Source organism: Monodon monoceros, unplaced genomic scaffold (genome assembly GCF_005190385.1).
Source record: "Monodon monoceros isolate NGI ecotype Baffin Bay Population unplaced genomic scaffold, NGI_Narwhal_1 Super_Scaffold_8, whole genome shotgun sequence".
Classification (NCBI taxonomy): domain Eukaryota; kingdom Metazoa; phylum Chordata; class Mammalia; order Artiodactyla; family Monodontidae; genus Monodon; species Monodon monoceros.
This window is the reverse complement of record NW_021703785.1, coordinates 59247228-59262899: the sequence shown is the minus strand read 5'-3', so window position 1 is coordinate 59262899 and position 15672 is coordinate 59247228.

The following is a 15672-nucleotide window of genomic DNA, read 5'->3' as shown; positions in this document are numbered from 1 at the left end:
CTACTTTGGAAACGTAGACCTTGATTCAAATTTATTGCCCACCTTGGCCAGGTATGTGTGTAGCGTGTATATATATAAAACAATACCAGAGGGGTTTGTTAACTTGGAACTTTATAAAGAGCACAGCAAGTTTTGTTGACAGTGAAATTATTTCTCTGGAATTAGAAAAATTTTGTATAGAAATAGATAATTTGCTTTGTATCAATGCTTTTTTTCCCCAAAACAAATTAAAAGGTTTCTGATATCATTCTCCAGATCTTTTTAGTGAGATCTCTTAGGATGACTTTTTTTTTTTTTAAGTTTGATTGCCAGACCTCACATATGTGGTGAAAACTTTCAATCAACAGCATCTTCAACAGCTCTCAAGTTGTGCGGAGACCTGACCACAGGTCTCTATACCAGCCTCCTTCCTCTGCCTACCACAGTCTGGGGACTCTTCCTGGTCTCCACTTTTTTTTTTGTGGTACGCAGGCGTCTCACTGCTGTGGCCTCTCCCGCCGTGGAGCACAGGCTCCGGACACGCAGGCTCAGCGGCCATGGCTCACGGGCCCAGCTGCTCCGCGGCATGTGGGATCCTCCTGGACCGGGGCACGAACCCGTGTCCCCTGCATCGGCAGGCGGACTCTCAACCACTGCGCCACCAGGGAAGCCCTGGTCTCCACTTTTATTGTAACCTGGTTCTTGCTCTCTGTGCACCACTTTGAATCTGATACCTGAAACTGCCCTTTCTCCCCAAGTTCATTATTGTATGAGTCAGAGACTTTATTTGCTTTTTTCTGTCCCCCACTGCTAAGGTTCCTGCTCCCACACCCAGCTCTTTATCTCTATACCCTAATCAAAGTCATACTGGATTCTCCACTTGCAAGAAAGATATTCTCTTAGGTTATGGGTTAATGACCAGTGTATCGCATGCCTTTTGATAGTGGGAAGCTATGATTCACATATCTCATGGTGCTCTGGTCTGGGCGGGTCTCAACTACTGCCTATATCATTAAACCTTGGCCAATACTGAGAAAAAACGTTTTTAAGAACCCTGTAGAGGGGTGTATGGACCACATCCCGTTAGCCAAAGGATTTCTGTGCAAAGCAATGTGACATAAATTTAGGGGTAGAAGAGGCTGTCTCCCTACTGAGTCAATAAAAGATTTTCCAGAGTGTCCCAAAAGGGAGTACTTTCTTACTCTGTTTGCCCTTAGAGTCATAGTTGACTTCTCCGGGGGGTGGGGGGCCGTTATCCACAAAGACCTCTGTATGTATCAATACATCAGACAAGATGCTAATTTATCCTGACCCAGGCCACCTTAACAATCCTGATATCTACTATTTCATTTTATTTGTTTCTCTACCTGTTTAGGGGATGCTGTTTAAATTCATCCAAGTCCAGACTTCCCTGGTGGCGCAGTGGTTAAGAATCTGCCTGCCAATGCAGGGGACACGGGTTCAAGCCCTGGTCCGGCTAGATCCCACATGCCGCGGAGCAACTAAGCCCGTGCGCCACAACTACTGAGCCTGCGCTGCAGAGCCCATGAGCCACAACTACTGAAACCCGTGTGCCTAGAGCCCATGCTCTGCAACAAGAGAAGCCACCACAATGAGAAGCCTGCGCACCGCAACGAGAAGCCCACGCACCGCAACAAGGAGTAGCCCCCTGCTTGCTGCAAGTAGAGAAAGCCCACGCACAGCAATGAAGACCCAACACAGCCAAAAATATATAAATAAATTAATTTTAAAAGAAAGAGTAAAGTAACTTAAAAAAAAATTCATCCAAGTCCACATTTACCCATATACTATCCCTTCTCCACAGAATATTGAATAGCATATTTGAAGAGCATTCCTTTACTTCTGTCTGGTACATCTACTGCCCCACCACAAAATTCACATACGATTCCATCTGCCACCTTATTCCATCAAAGCTGTGGCTTTGACTCCTGCCACTTTCCTACATGCTCAGCTCTGAGCTCCTGCACATAAACTAGGACAAAAAATTTGCTCCATTATTCTGCACACTGTTGCTCACACCCATCTAGTCTGTCCTCTGTTGAAGACCTTTACTTTTTGCCCAGTTCTTGCTTTCCATAGACCTCCTTGAACTTGACTATCAAACTGTTTCTTGCTTCACACATCTGACCTCACCCAGGACTTCCTTCACCTTTGCTCTGTGTCCCATGGCTCCAGGGGGAAACCTATCTTGATGCATTTAACGCTTTAGACTGAACTACTCATTCCCTTTGCAAATGCTATTTCTTCTGCCTAGAACACTCTCCTTGTCATTGTTTTCCCAGAGAATATGAGTATATGTAACCTTGTACCCCAACCATGTTACTGCCCATTCTGAGCTAACTCTATAATATACCTTGAAATTACTTCTGGTGGTTACCACACTACATAAAAAGTATTTGTTTACATGTCTGCTTCTCCACTGTACTTGGTTTTCTTGACAGCGGGACCTTTGTCATTTCCGATCCCCAATTCCTTGCATAGTGCTTAGAACATAATAGGCCTTCATTCATTTACTCATTCTTTTTTTTAAAACTATTTTTAAAAATTAATTAGATTGCGCCAGGTCTTAGTTGCAGCAGGCGGGCTCCTTAGTTGTGGCATGCAAACTCATAGTTGAAGCATGCATGTGGGGTCTAGTTCCCTGACCAGGGATGGAAGCTGGGTCCCCTGTATCAGGAGGGCGGAGTCTCTAACAACTTCGCCATGGGGGAAGTGCCCATTTACTCATTCTTAAGGCAGACATTGAGTTGAGGACCTATTGTATTCCTCCTCTCACGGAGCATAGAGGACTTCACTGGAAGCTGTGGAAGCAGCAAGAGCTGTTTGTTATGTAAATCAACTTGCATTACAACTTGACTTGCTCACCTTTCTTTTCATTTTGTGATCAATCATTGCTCTTCAAAACAGCCCTGATTGAGTCTTAATTTGAATTCTGTGGGTTTTTTTTTTTTTCTTTGCAGTACGGGGGCCTCTCACTGTTGTGGCCTTTCGCGTTGCGGAGCACAGGCTCTGGACGCGCAGGCTCAGCGGCCATGGCTCACGGGCCTAGCCGCTCCGCGGCGTGTGGGATCCTCCCCGACCGGGGCACGAACCCACGTCCCCTGCATCAGCAGGCGGACTCTCAACCACTGCGCCACCAGGGAAGCCCAGAATTCTGTGGGTTTTGATTCCTGTGTTTGCTTTGACTCTTTCCTTTCTTTAAAAAACATTCCAAATGGTCAGTGACAGGCATTTTCCTGTGTACCTGAAGATAGTGATTCAGTCATTTTTATCTCAACTTTTGCTTTTTAGCTCTGAAAAACTTATTTGGTCATAATCATCCAGGATTTCTTTTTAAATTACTTTAAAAAAATTAAAGTAAATTAAGATTCAGGCATATAGTCATTTTTCCTGTGAATTTGCTTTTTATGTTTTTTAAAAAAGTTGTTCTTGGCAGAGCTGGTTTAGGGGGCAGTCACTGTGGTGTGGTTTTGGGGAAAAAGGGCCTATAGGTTCAAGCACAGTTCAATGTGCCTAGCCACAGCCTCCTCTCTCTTCCCCCAGCCTTCAATTTTACTATTACAGCTACCCTGGGTTTAGTCCATGAAGACAGCCACTGTGTAAATGCCTGGTTCCTCTGATGGGAAAGAAACTGGCCAAGTCTGTTTAGACTCTGATGACAATACCAAGAATTGTTTTATCATAGTTTCTAATCAGGAGGCAAAAGGGGCTGTCTGGGCCTGAGGGAGGGGTGAGTGGAGAAGGGTAATTGTAAATGGGCCTGAGGGTGATGGAAACAATTGAAGTTGTTCAATTATTGTAGTGATGGAAACAATTGAAAACTGACTTATGGTTATGGTTGCACAACTTGGTAATTTATCAAAAAAAATGAATTTTGCACTTGAAATGGGTGAATTATATGACACATAAAATATGCATCAATAAAGATATATTAAAAAGCAAGAGGTACAGCCGTGTATTTAATATGCTACCATTTAAAGGAAAAAGCGGGAAAACAAAAGAAGGGCAAAAGAGGCTGAATCTTTTTTTCTGATTATAGATTGTTAATTGATTATTTGCATGAACAGCCTCAGGTATTGAAACAGTGTTCTCTCTACAGCATTTGTTTCCTATCTAAATTACACTATTGAAAATTATACATTTCAAACTTTCATTATGAAAATTTCAAACATATAAAAATATTTGAGGGGGCTTCCCTGGTGGCGCAGTGGTTGAGAGTCTGCCTGCCGATGCAGGGGACACGGGTTCGTGCCCCGGTCCGGGAAGATCCCACATGCCGCGGAGCGGCTGGGCCCGTGAGCCATGGCCGCTGAGCCTGCGTGTCCGGAGCCTGTGCTCTGCAACGGGAGAGGCCACAACAGTGAGAGGCCTGTGTATCGCAAAAAAAAAAAAAATTTGAGAATAGTATAATAAGCCTACCCATGTACCTATTTCTCAGTTTTAGCAATTATCAATACTGCCCATCTTGTTTCATTTATTCCCCCACCAATATTTTTCCTGGAATAGTTTAAAGCAAATCCCAGATAACATTTTTATTTTTATTTATTTATTTTTTTGCGTTACGTGGGCCTCTCACTGTTGTGGCCTCTCCCGTTGCGGAGCACAGGCTCCGGACGCGCAGGCTCAGCGGCCATGGCTCACGGGCCCAGCCACTCCGCGGCATGTGGGATCTTCCCGGACCGGGGCACGAACCCGTGTCCCCTGTATCGGCAGGCGGACTCTCAACCACTATGCCACCAGGGAAGCCCCCAGATAACATTTTTAACGATAAATTCTTCCATGTATCTACCTAATATATAAGGGCTTAAAAATACATAGCTAAGAAACCTGATTACCCCTAATAAAATGATTTTTTAAATGTTGTATAATAAAAAGTCAATGTTCAAATTCCCCTGATTGTGATGACGCTTTCTAACAGAGAAATCCTGATCCAAGCAAGGTCCATTTATTGCATTCAGTTTATATGGTCTTAAGTATTTTTTGTTTGTTTAATCCATAATAGTTCCTTGCCTTCCATTTAACCCCGTATGCTTGATTTAGTAAAAGTTTAAAATTCTAAAACAAATTCCAGACATTATAATTCCCCAACAGTCTAATTTTCAGTTTATGTTAAAATATACCTAATGTTTTTCAAAATGTCTTTTGCAGCATTTTTGTGCAAACCAGAACCCAGTTAACACCCACACATATTTCAGGTATTAATTGTTTTAAGTCTTTTTGATTTAGCAGTTCTGACCTCACCACTTAATAAATTGCTTCTTGAAATGGACTCATTGCAAACTAAGACAGTTTCTGTGTGACCTAATCCTAAATTGTAAGTGAGCCCCGGATAATGGGCCCCTATTCTGATGAATACAAAAGAAAAAAATATTCATATCCCTCAAAGTCCTATCCCCGGAGAAGTCCCCGGTGCCACTTTCCCTTCCGGAGCCTCCATGCCACCTGCCCTCCAACAATCGACCAATCAGCCTGAAGCACAGCAGCCTACGTGACGCGCTCGCGCCTGCGTCTTGCGTACAAAGCGTCCTTTTCCTGCCGCAGGAGTGCTTAGCGTTTTAAACTCCTGTGGTGCCAGAGGCGATTTTCCTCTGGCCCGGGGGCAGGAAGTGAGTGCCGCTGTCCTCGTGGCCCCTCTCGTCGCCCGTTTCTCCGTCAGCTGAGGTCTGGGGAGCGCGGTGTCTTCTGCAGCCCTCGCCTCCATCCTGCGGCCGGGACAGGCCTCTCTTCGGGTTGCGCAGAGGGCCTTTCTCCCAGCGCCTCTCATTTCTCTTCAGTTCCTCGGCGTTTTTGGAGGCTGCGCGCATCTCCGGTGAGAGCACTGAGGAAAACGTGAAAACGCCGGTGGGGCCCAGGAGAATTAGAAGAAAGGTGGGAGTTTACTGATGTTTTATCAAAAGAGGCTGAATCTTAATGCAGTGGTGCACAAAAATAATGTTTTTTAGTGAAAGTGGTTACCTCTCTTTATAGTTGGGCTTTCACACTTATTCTGTACTTCAGTGTAGCCTTAGTGTTGAAATACCAAAAATATGGGCCGCGAGGGCAGGGGGTTGTCTGTGGAGAGAAGAGGCAAAGGTGTCCGTTTTCTCCGCGGCTGGAGGCTTTGGGGGCTGACTCTCCCCTAAGAGGCCTTGAATTGTGCGTGGAGCCGTGTTGCAGGCGATCTGATTTCATGTGTGACCCAGCTACAGCTCCATGTGGCACACTGAATGGGAAGGCGCGGGATTGTGCTGGGGTTATCAGGTGGACAGCATTCCACGTGGGTGGAAAGGCTGGTGGCGCAGGCGCTCCGTAAGGCCAGGTGCCGGTGTGTGTGTGTGCGTGTGTGTGTGTGTGTGAAATGTGCATGTGTGGAGAGAGGGCGCGGAAAAGAGCAGCTAGACTGGAAGATGGCGTGCGGAAGACACAGTGCATTAAAGTGTGTGCGTGTGTGTAAGAGACAGAAATACACGCACGAAAGAGAGAGAATTCCTGTGATCACCAGACATCACTAGCTTATGGCTACGAACCAGCTTCCTGTGCTCAGTATTTTCTCCAGAAGTGCTCCATGACTTTATTCTGAGGTGGACACAGCCGTATAAAAATGTGCTAAGACCAGGCCTTCTGAAGGGCGCCGCTGGCAAACCAGGCAGGAAAAGGAGGCAGGGCACCATGCTGCCCTTGTTGAGCTTCTCTCCTGGGATTTCTTCCTGGACTTTGGTGAACCAGGCTCCAAAGGCCCGGTGGAAAGGGGTGGCAAGTGGATGAGCCTGGGGAAGAGATGTGGTACTTTAAGAATTTGTTCGATTATTATTTGCAGAGGTTGAATTTATCCCACATTTTTGTTTCCTGGAGCACAAACATATCCCTTTTTTAAAAGTCACCAGGGAAGGATTGGCAGCCCTTACCCCGTCTTTATCCTGGAGACCTGAGTGCAGACCTGTTGAGCCCCTGGCCAGAGTCAAGACCATTCACGCCCAGAGCCAGGGCTAAACACGTCATTACTGAAAGTAATTTTGTGGAAAGGCTTTTTTGGTTTTCTTTTCATATGTATGTGTTCATATAAGTTCACTATTACTTAGGGGGGGAAAAAACCAAGAAAACCCAAAGGATTAGTCCCTTGGACTTTGGCATTTTTATTTATACTTTGTTTTCAGCCAGTTCCATCTTACTGAGGGATCTACCCTTATTTCACATGGAGTTTTCCTTCCTATAAACTGCAGGACCTGAATTTAGCATTGATTTTTTTAAAAAAGGCTGGTTTTTTGCAGATTATAAGCCTAAATGCAGTATTTAATGTCAGGTATGTAGAGTGAGTTGTGTAGTATCTCCCCTAATTCGTGTCCATCCAGAACCTGTCAGTGTGATCTCATTTGGAAACAGGGTCTTTGCAGATTGAATTAGTTAAGATGAGGTCATACTGGATTAGGCTGGGCCCTACATCTGATGACCAGAGCCTTTATAAGAGAAAAGAGAGGGAGATTCAGATACAGAGACACCAAAACACACATGGGGAAAAAGACCACATGAAGATGGAGGCAGAGATCTGGGTGATGTGGCTACAAGCTAAGGAACGCCAAGGATTGCTGCCACCACCAGAAGCGGGGAGAGGGGCATGGGACAGATTCTCCATGAGAGGTTCCAGAAGAAACCAACGCTGCTGACACCTTGATTTCAGACCCTTAGCCTCCAGAAACATGAGAGAATACATTATGTTTGTTTTAAGCCACCAGTTTGTGGTAACTGGTTACAGCAGCCCTAGGAAGCCAATAGAGCATGTGTTCCAAGCTTTTACTCCACAGCAGCTCTGCCAGTACAGCAGCGTGAGAGATTCTGGTCAAGTGTAAAGCAGGTCGTACTGATGCTCTGCTCAGAGTAGAGGGCGAAGTCTATGGAATGGTCGACAAGCTCTGCGTGATCTGTACTGCATCTTTCTCACCCCAGTTCATCTCTTCCTTGCCACACCACCGTTCTTGGTGTTTTCCAACACGCCTCAGTACTTTCTGTCATTCTGGGATGTTGTTTTGCTGACATACACATGGCTCCCTCCTTAACTTCCGTCAGGTCTTTCTTTACTCCTCTGGCATCTTCTTAGTGAGACGTCCCCTGATGTCTCTATTGAAAATCACCATGTATTCCTTAGCCCCTTGCTGCCTTATTTTTCTCCTTATCACTGTCTAGCATATCATATATTTTACTTATTTCATTTGTCATCTGTCTTCCTCCAGTAGAGGATCAGCTGTCTGAGGACAGGAAGTTTTGTCTGTTCTGTTTACCACCATACCCCTTGTGCCTGTGTGCCCAGCACATAGTTGGTATTCAGTGAATATTTGTTGAATGAGCGGTTGCATACATTGGTGTGTTGTTGCTCTTTCTTGTATATATATGAAAGCACCTAATTTCTGAGTACCTTGCTTATGAACGGCTGGCAAAGCTGGCAGAACTTACATTACTGTTACCAATTCTGGACTTCCCCCCAAAGCTGGACATTTGGCAGCCAGGGCGGGGAGCACCATGTGTTCCTGGGCCCATGCTGTGGAGCCGGGAACACCAAGCCCAGAGAGTCCACGTGGTTCTTGGAGGTTAGTGTTGTAGTCTGCTCAGGCTGCCATAACAAAATACCATAGACTGGGTTGCTTATACAGCACACATTTATTTTCTCATAGTTCTGGAGGCTGCAAGTCCAAGCAGAGTCAGGTTCTAGTGAGAAACATTCCGGCTTACAGGTGTCTGCCTTCCTGCTATGTCCTTCCATGACAGAGAGAGAGAGCTCTGGTGTCTCTTCCTCTTCTTATAATCTAGTTCTGTGGGATCAGAGATGGTGACCTCATTTAACCTTAATCACCTGCTCAAAGCCCTATCTCCAACACAGTCACATGGGGCCTAGGGGCCCCTTGGCCTCAACATATGAATTTGGGGAGGACACAATTCAGTATGTCCTGTCAGTGCCACATCCAGCAATACGGGGCTAAGCTGGTTGTTGTGCAGTAACATTCTATAATCTTTTGTCTAACAAAAGTGGCTAAAGAATTCCAAATACTAAATCCTTTCAAGTAATATAGACTATATCTCATTCATATTTTGGCAACTGCCTGAATATAAAAATGTAGATGATTGATAACATAGACAGAGCCCCTGTACCGTGTTATTTAACTCATGCTTGGCGTTTTGTGGTGAGTGGTTGAGTGGCTGACACGCAATCTAGGGTACATAGGGTTACAAATGAATCTTGATTCTCCTTTTCTACTCAAAGACCACCTGCTCTTAGGAGGTGTGTAGTTAACAAGGCCGGTGTCAAAGGTTCAGTCTCTCCTGAGCTTCCCTCCCAGCATGACCCTCCTGAACTTCCTTCCCAGCATGACCCCGTCTGAACGCTTTCAATACGTCACAGCAGATGTCTCAGATATGTGTCACCTGTCACATGGCGGTTGGGCAAGAGGGTGTGGATGAATCACTGCCAACCTTCCCCACTATTAGAACAATTTAAAGCACATGCCCTGTAGTCTGTGGATTGATGGTACAAGTTTCCTAATAATAATGAGAAGAGTGGACTTTAAGACAAGGAAGCAGTTTTTTTTTTCTTTTAATAAATTTATTTAATTAATTAATTTATTTTTGGCTGCATTGGGTCTTTGTTGCTGTGCACGAGCTTTCTCTAGTTGCGGCGAGTGGGGGGCTAGTCTTTGTTGCGGTGCGCAGGCTTCTCATTGCAGTGGCTTCTCGTTGTGGAGCACCTGCTCTAGGCACGCGGGCTTCAGTAGTTGTGGCACGTGGGCTCAGTAGTTGTGGCTCGCGAGCTCTAGACCACAGGTTCAGTAGTTGTGGCACACGGGCTTAGTTGCTCTGTGGCATGTGGGATCTTCCCGGACCAGGGCTCGAACCTGTGTCCCCTGCATTGGCAGGCAGATTCTTAACCACTGCGCCACCAGGAAAGCCCAAGGAAGCAGTTTTGCCTCATCAGAGTTATGTGATCTTGGGAAAATTATTATCCTCTTTAGACCTTGGTTTTCTCAATTTAAAAATATAAGAATTGGGGCAAGTTCCTCCCAACTCTAATATTCTGAGACCAAAAAAATGGCACATTTATAAAACCTATAAATCAGAGAGAAAAGGAAAGAACCACTAGCCAAAAAAGAGAATGAATTGTGAGGTGCCCATTTTGGAGAAAGAAGCAGGCGGAAAGGCCTCATCATCAGGGCAGAACTGAGAGGACCATTTATGGTGGGCTCTGTTCCTCCTCTGCCTCTGGAAGGCTCTGCTGCCACCTACCCTGCCGTAGGGGATGCTGGAGGCAGCGGAACTTCATGCACCTGCAGAGAGCAGTGGAGTGTCTGAAAATTTCTAGAAATCAAAATAAAAATTCTGAGTGGTTTGAGCACCATATAAATTTAATGAAGAAAGAAATGTTTGCCTTCTGAGAAATTCCCAAGAACCTCTTGCCTGCCGTTTTACAAGATCACCATGGCCACAGGGGCCCTGCCTTGAGGGTAGGTCTGTGGTGGCTCTAGGACCTTCCTTCTTTGGTTTGGTGTGTTCTGAGGACCGCAGGAAAGTGTGCCTTGGGTTGTAGTTGTATGAACACATTTGCCACATTTTCCTACATCCCAGGGAATGAAAATTGAAAATAGTCACCTGTAAATTGATTGTAATTTTTGTTTTTTGTTTAAAATGAAGTTAAAAAAGTTTTTTTTTAATTTCCAAAAGGCTGGCTTTGAAGCCACTGGTTCTCTTGCATGGTGATATCAGTGGTTCTGACCCTAGCTGCAACTTAGAATTACCTGGGGGTGGATTTAAAATACAATCTAAAAAACAAAGCAAACCAACAAACAAAACAAAATGAAAACAGACTCACAGATGCAGAGAACAAATGGGTGTTCGCCAGAGGGGAGAGGGGTGGGAGGTAGGCAAAATAAGTGAAGGGGAATAAGGGGTACAACCTCCAGTTATAAAATGAAGAAGCCAAGGGCATGTGATACACAGCATAAGGAATATGGTCAATAATATTGTAATGACTTGTGTGAGGACAGATGGTTCCTAGACTCATCATGGTGCTCATTTCATAATACATGCAAATGTCAAATTGCTATGTAGTACATTTGAAAGTAACATAATATTGCATGGAAACTATATTTCAATTTTTTAAAATAATAAAATAAAATACATATGCCCAGGCCCCACTTGCAGAGTTTCAGATTTGGTAGAGTTGAGATGGGGCCCAGCATATGTATATTGAAACAGCTCTGCAAGGTTGAAAACAATGGTACAAATGATGATACTACAGAGACAGTTATAGTAAGGAGCTCGCAGAAAACACAAATGGGTCAACTCTGTAAAAATCCAGCTTTTATTTGTCATCTTTGTCGACATATCCACATGGTATGAATTGATTCTGCCTGGCATAATCTTCAGTTGAAAAGTTGATGTAAAACAAAACTTGAAACATTTTTATAAGTAAAACAAACGCCTAATACAGTTGTTTTCATTTTTCCATTTTATCATCTAGTCTTTCACATGCTCATCTGCTTTTACACCTTTATAATCACAGTACCATTTGAAAAGATACTGCCTTTTAATTTCAGGTTTGTCAAAAATATTTTTCACATTTCTGAAGTCTTCATGATTCTGGCTTTTAGTGATCACATAATAGGACATGTTGTTGATGCACTATACTTTTCTAAATCATTTTCCTGTTGTAGAAACTTAGGTTGCTTCTAGATTTTGGCTGTTATATATAGCCTTGCAATATATGTCTTTGTGCATCTAGACTTCACCTTCTGTGGAATTAGCTTCTTTGGATATGTTCCCATGAATAGGGTTGCTAGGTCAAAGTGACAGAACATTTATTGGCTCTTGCTACATACTGCAAGAAATGCAATTTAAAAATACCATAGATGGGGACTTCTCTGGTGGTCCAGTGGGTAAGACTCCGCACTCCCAGTGCAGGGGGCTTGGGTTCAATCCCGGGTCGGGGAACTATATCCCACATGCCTGGTGCAACTAGGAAGTCCGCATGGCACAACTAAGAAGTCCACATGCCACAACTAAACATGCCACAACAAAGATCCTACATGCCGCAACTAAGACCCAGTGCGGCCTAAATAAATAAATATTTTTAAAAATACTATGGATGTATATTTTAATGCATAGCAAATTGGTCTTATTACAGTGGTTCAGGCTCCCAAGGGCTAGATGGAGGTTGAGTTCACTCCAATACAAGGAATATAAGTGACATCTCTGTAGGAAGGCAAATACAGGCACGTATGACTTCCAACAAAGTTTTAGTCAGTTGTGCATATGAGTCAATGGAAATGGTCTGATTTCCATAGGGCTTTTGGGGGATTCTCACAACTGTTTCATCTTAATCAAACAAGACTGTAAATTTGCAGATTCATTTGAATGGTTATTCTCTACACTATGGATCAATGTATTCCTCATGGTTATTTTAAGAAAAGAGAAATAGTTACTTGCTTTTGTGTCATTTGGAATCTAAAACCAAATTAATGAAGTTAATAAAAAAGTGCAAGATCTTCAGCTTTACATATCAAATTAAGGAGAACTGAAGTACAAGAAATACCACTTTTAAGAATAAAAAACTGGAGGAAGAGCTTCAAGATGGCGGAGGAGTAAGATATGGAGATCACCTTCTTCCCCACAAATACATCAAAAATACATCTACATGTGGAACAACTCCTACAGAACACCTACTGAACGCTGGCAGAAGACCTCAGACTTCCCAAAAAGCAAGAAACTCCCTGTTTCTTGGGTAGGGCAAAAGAAAAAAGAAAAAACAGAGACCAAGAATAGGGATGGGACCTGCATCTCTGGGAGGGAGCTGTGAAGGAGGAAAAGTTTCCACACACTAGGAAGCCCCTTCATGGCAGGGATGGCGGGTGGGCAGGGGGGAAGCTTCGGAGCCATGGAGGAGAGTGCAGCAACAGGGGTGCGGAGGGCAAAGCGGAGAGATTCCCACACAGAGGATTGGTGCCGACCAGCACTCACCAGCCCAAGAGGCTTGTCTGCTCACCTGCCAGGGCAGGTGGGGGCTGGGAGCTGAGGCTCAGACTTCGGAGTTCAGATCCCAGGGAGAGGACTGGGGTTGGCTGCGTGAACACAGCCTGAAGGGGGCTGGTGCACCACAGCTAGCTGGGGGGGAGTCCAGAAAAAGTCTGGACTTGCCTAAGAGGCAAGAGACCATTGTTTTGAGGTGCATGAGGAGAGGGGATTCAGAGCACTGCCTAAATGAGCTTCAGGGATGGGCATGAGCTGTGGCTATTAGCGCAGATACCAGAGACAGGCATGAACCACTTAGGCTGCTGCTGCAGTCACGAAGAGTCCTGTGTGCAAGGCCAGGTCACTATCCACACCTCCTGGGAGCCTGTGCAGCCTGGCACTGCCAGGGTCCCATGATACAGGGGCAACTTCCCCGGGAGAACACACAGCACACTTCAAGCTGCTGCAACGTCACATCGACCTCTGCCGCTGCAGGCTCACCCCACATTCCGTACTCCTCCCTCCCCCTGACTTGAGTGAGCCAGAGCCCCCTAATCAGCTGTTCCTTTAACCACCTTCTGTCTGGGAAGGAACAAATGCCCTCAGGCGACCTACATGCATACGTGGGGCCAAATCCAAAGCTGAACCCTGGGAGCTGTGCGAACAAAGAAGAGAAAGGGAAATCTCTTCCAGCAGCCTCAGGGGCAGCGGATTAAAACTCCACAATCAACTTGATGTACCTGCATCTGTGGAATACCTGAATAGACAACGAATCATCCCAAAATTGAGGCAGTGGACTTTGGGAGCAACTGTAGACTTTGGGTTTGCTGTATGCGATGCATTAGTTTCTGATTTTTATGTTTATCTTAGTATAATTTTTAGCGCTTCTTATCATTGGTGGATTTGATTATTGGTTTTGTTGCTCTCTCCTTTTTTTTTTTTTTAAGAAAATGTTGGGGGTAGGAGTTTATTAATTTATTCATTTATTTTTGCTGTGTTGGGTCTTCATTTCTGTGCGAGGGCTATCTCTAGTTGTGGCAAGCGGGGGCCACTCTTCATTGCGGTGCACGGGCCTCTCACTATTGCGGCCTTTCTTGTTGCGGATCACAGGCACCAGACGCGCAGGCTCAGTAGTTGTGGCTCATGGGCCCAGTTGCTCCGCGGCATGTGGGATCCTCCCAGACCAGGGCTCGAGCCCGTGTCCCCTGCATTAGCAGGCAGATTCTCAACCACTGCGTCACCAGGGAAGCCCTCTCCTTTTTTTAATTACATATTTTATTTTAATAATATTAAAATTTTTTTTTACTTTAATAGCTTTATTTTATTTAATTTATTTATTTTTCTTTCTTTCTTTCTTTCTTTTTTTCTCCATTTTCTTCTGAGCCATGTGCCTGAGAAGGTCTTGGTGCTCCGGCTGGGTGTCAGGCCTGAGCCTCTGAGGTGGGAGAGCTGAGTTCAGGACATTGGTCCACCAGAGACCTCCAATCGGCAAGAGGTCTCCCAGAGATCTCCGTCTCAATGCTAAGACCTAGCTCCACTCAACGACCAACAAGCTCCAGTGCTGGACACCCCATGCCAAACAACTAGCAAGACAGAAACACAACCCCACCCATTAGCAGAGAGGCTGCCTAAAATCATAATAAGTTCACAGACACCCCAAAACACACCACTGGATGTGGTTCTGCCCACCAGAAAGACAAGATCCAGCCTCATCCACCAGAACACAGGCACCAGTCACCTCCACCAGGAAGCCTACACAGCACTGAACCAACCTTACCCACTTGGGGCAGACACCAGAAACAACGAGAACTGTGAACCTGCAGCCTGCGAAAAGGAGACTGGAAATGCAGTAAGTTAAGCAAAATGAGGAGACAGAGAAGTACGCAGCAGATGAAGGAGCAAGGTAAAAACCCACCAGACCAAACAAATGAAGAGGAAATAGGCAGTCTACCTGAAAAAGAATTCAGAGTAATGATAGTAAAGATGATCCAAAATCTTGGAAATAGAATGGAGAAAATACAAGAAACATTTAACAAGGAGGACCTAGAAGAATTAAAGAGCAAACAAACAATGATGAACAGCTCAATAAATGAAATTAAAAATTCTCTAGAAGGAATCAATAACAGAATAACTGAGGTAGAAGAACAGATAAGTGACCTGGAAGATAAAATAGTGGAAATAACTACCACAGAGCAGAATAAAGAAAAAGAATGAAAAGAATTGCGGACAGTCTCAGAGACCTCTGGGACAACATTAAACGCACCAACATTCGAATTATAGGGGTCCCAGAAGAAGAAGAGAAAAAGAAAGGGACTGAGAAAATATCTGAAGAGATTATCGTTGAAAACTTCCCTAATATGGGAAAGGAAATAGTCAATCAAGTCCAGGAAGCACAGAGAGTCCCATACAGGATAAATCCAAGGAGAAACATGGCAAGACACATACTAATCAAACTATCAAAAATTAAATACAAAGAAAAAATATTAAAAGCAGCAAGGGAAAAGCAACAAATAACATACAAAGGAATCCCCATAAGGTTAACAGCTGATCTTTCAACAGAAACTCTGCAAGCCAGAGGGGAGTGACAGGACATATTTAAAGTCATGAAAGGGAAAAACCTACAACCAAGATTACTCTACCCAGCAATGATCTCATTCAGATTTGACAGAGAAATTAAAAGCTTTACAGACAAGCAAAAGCTAAGAG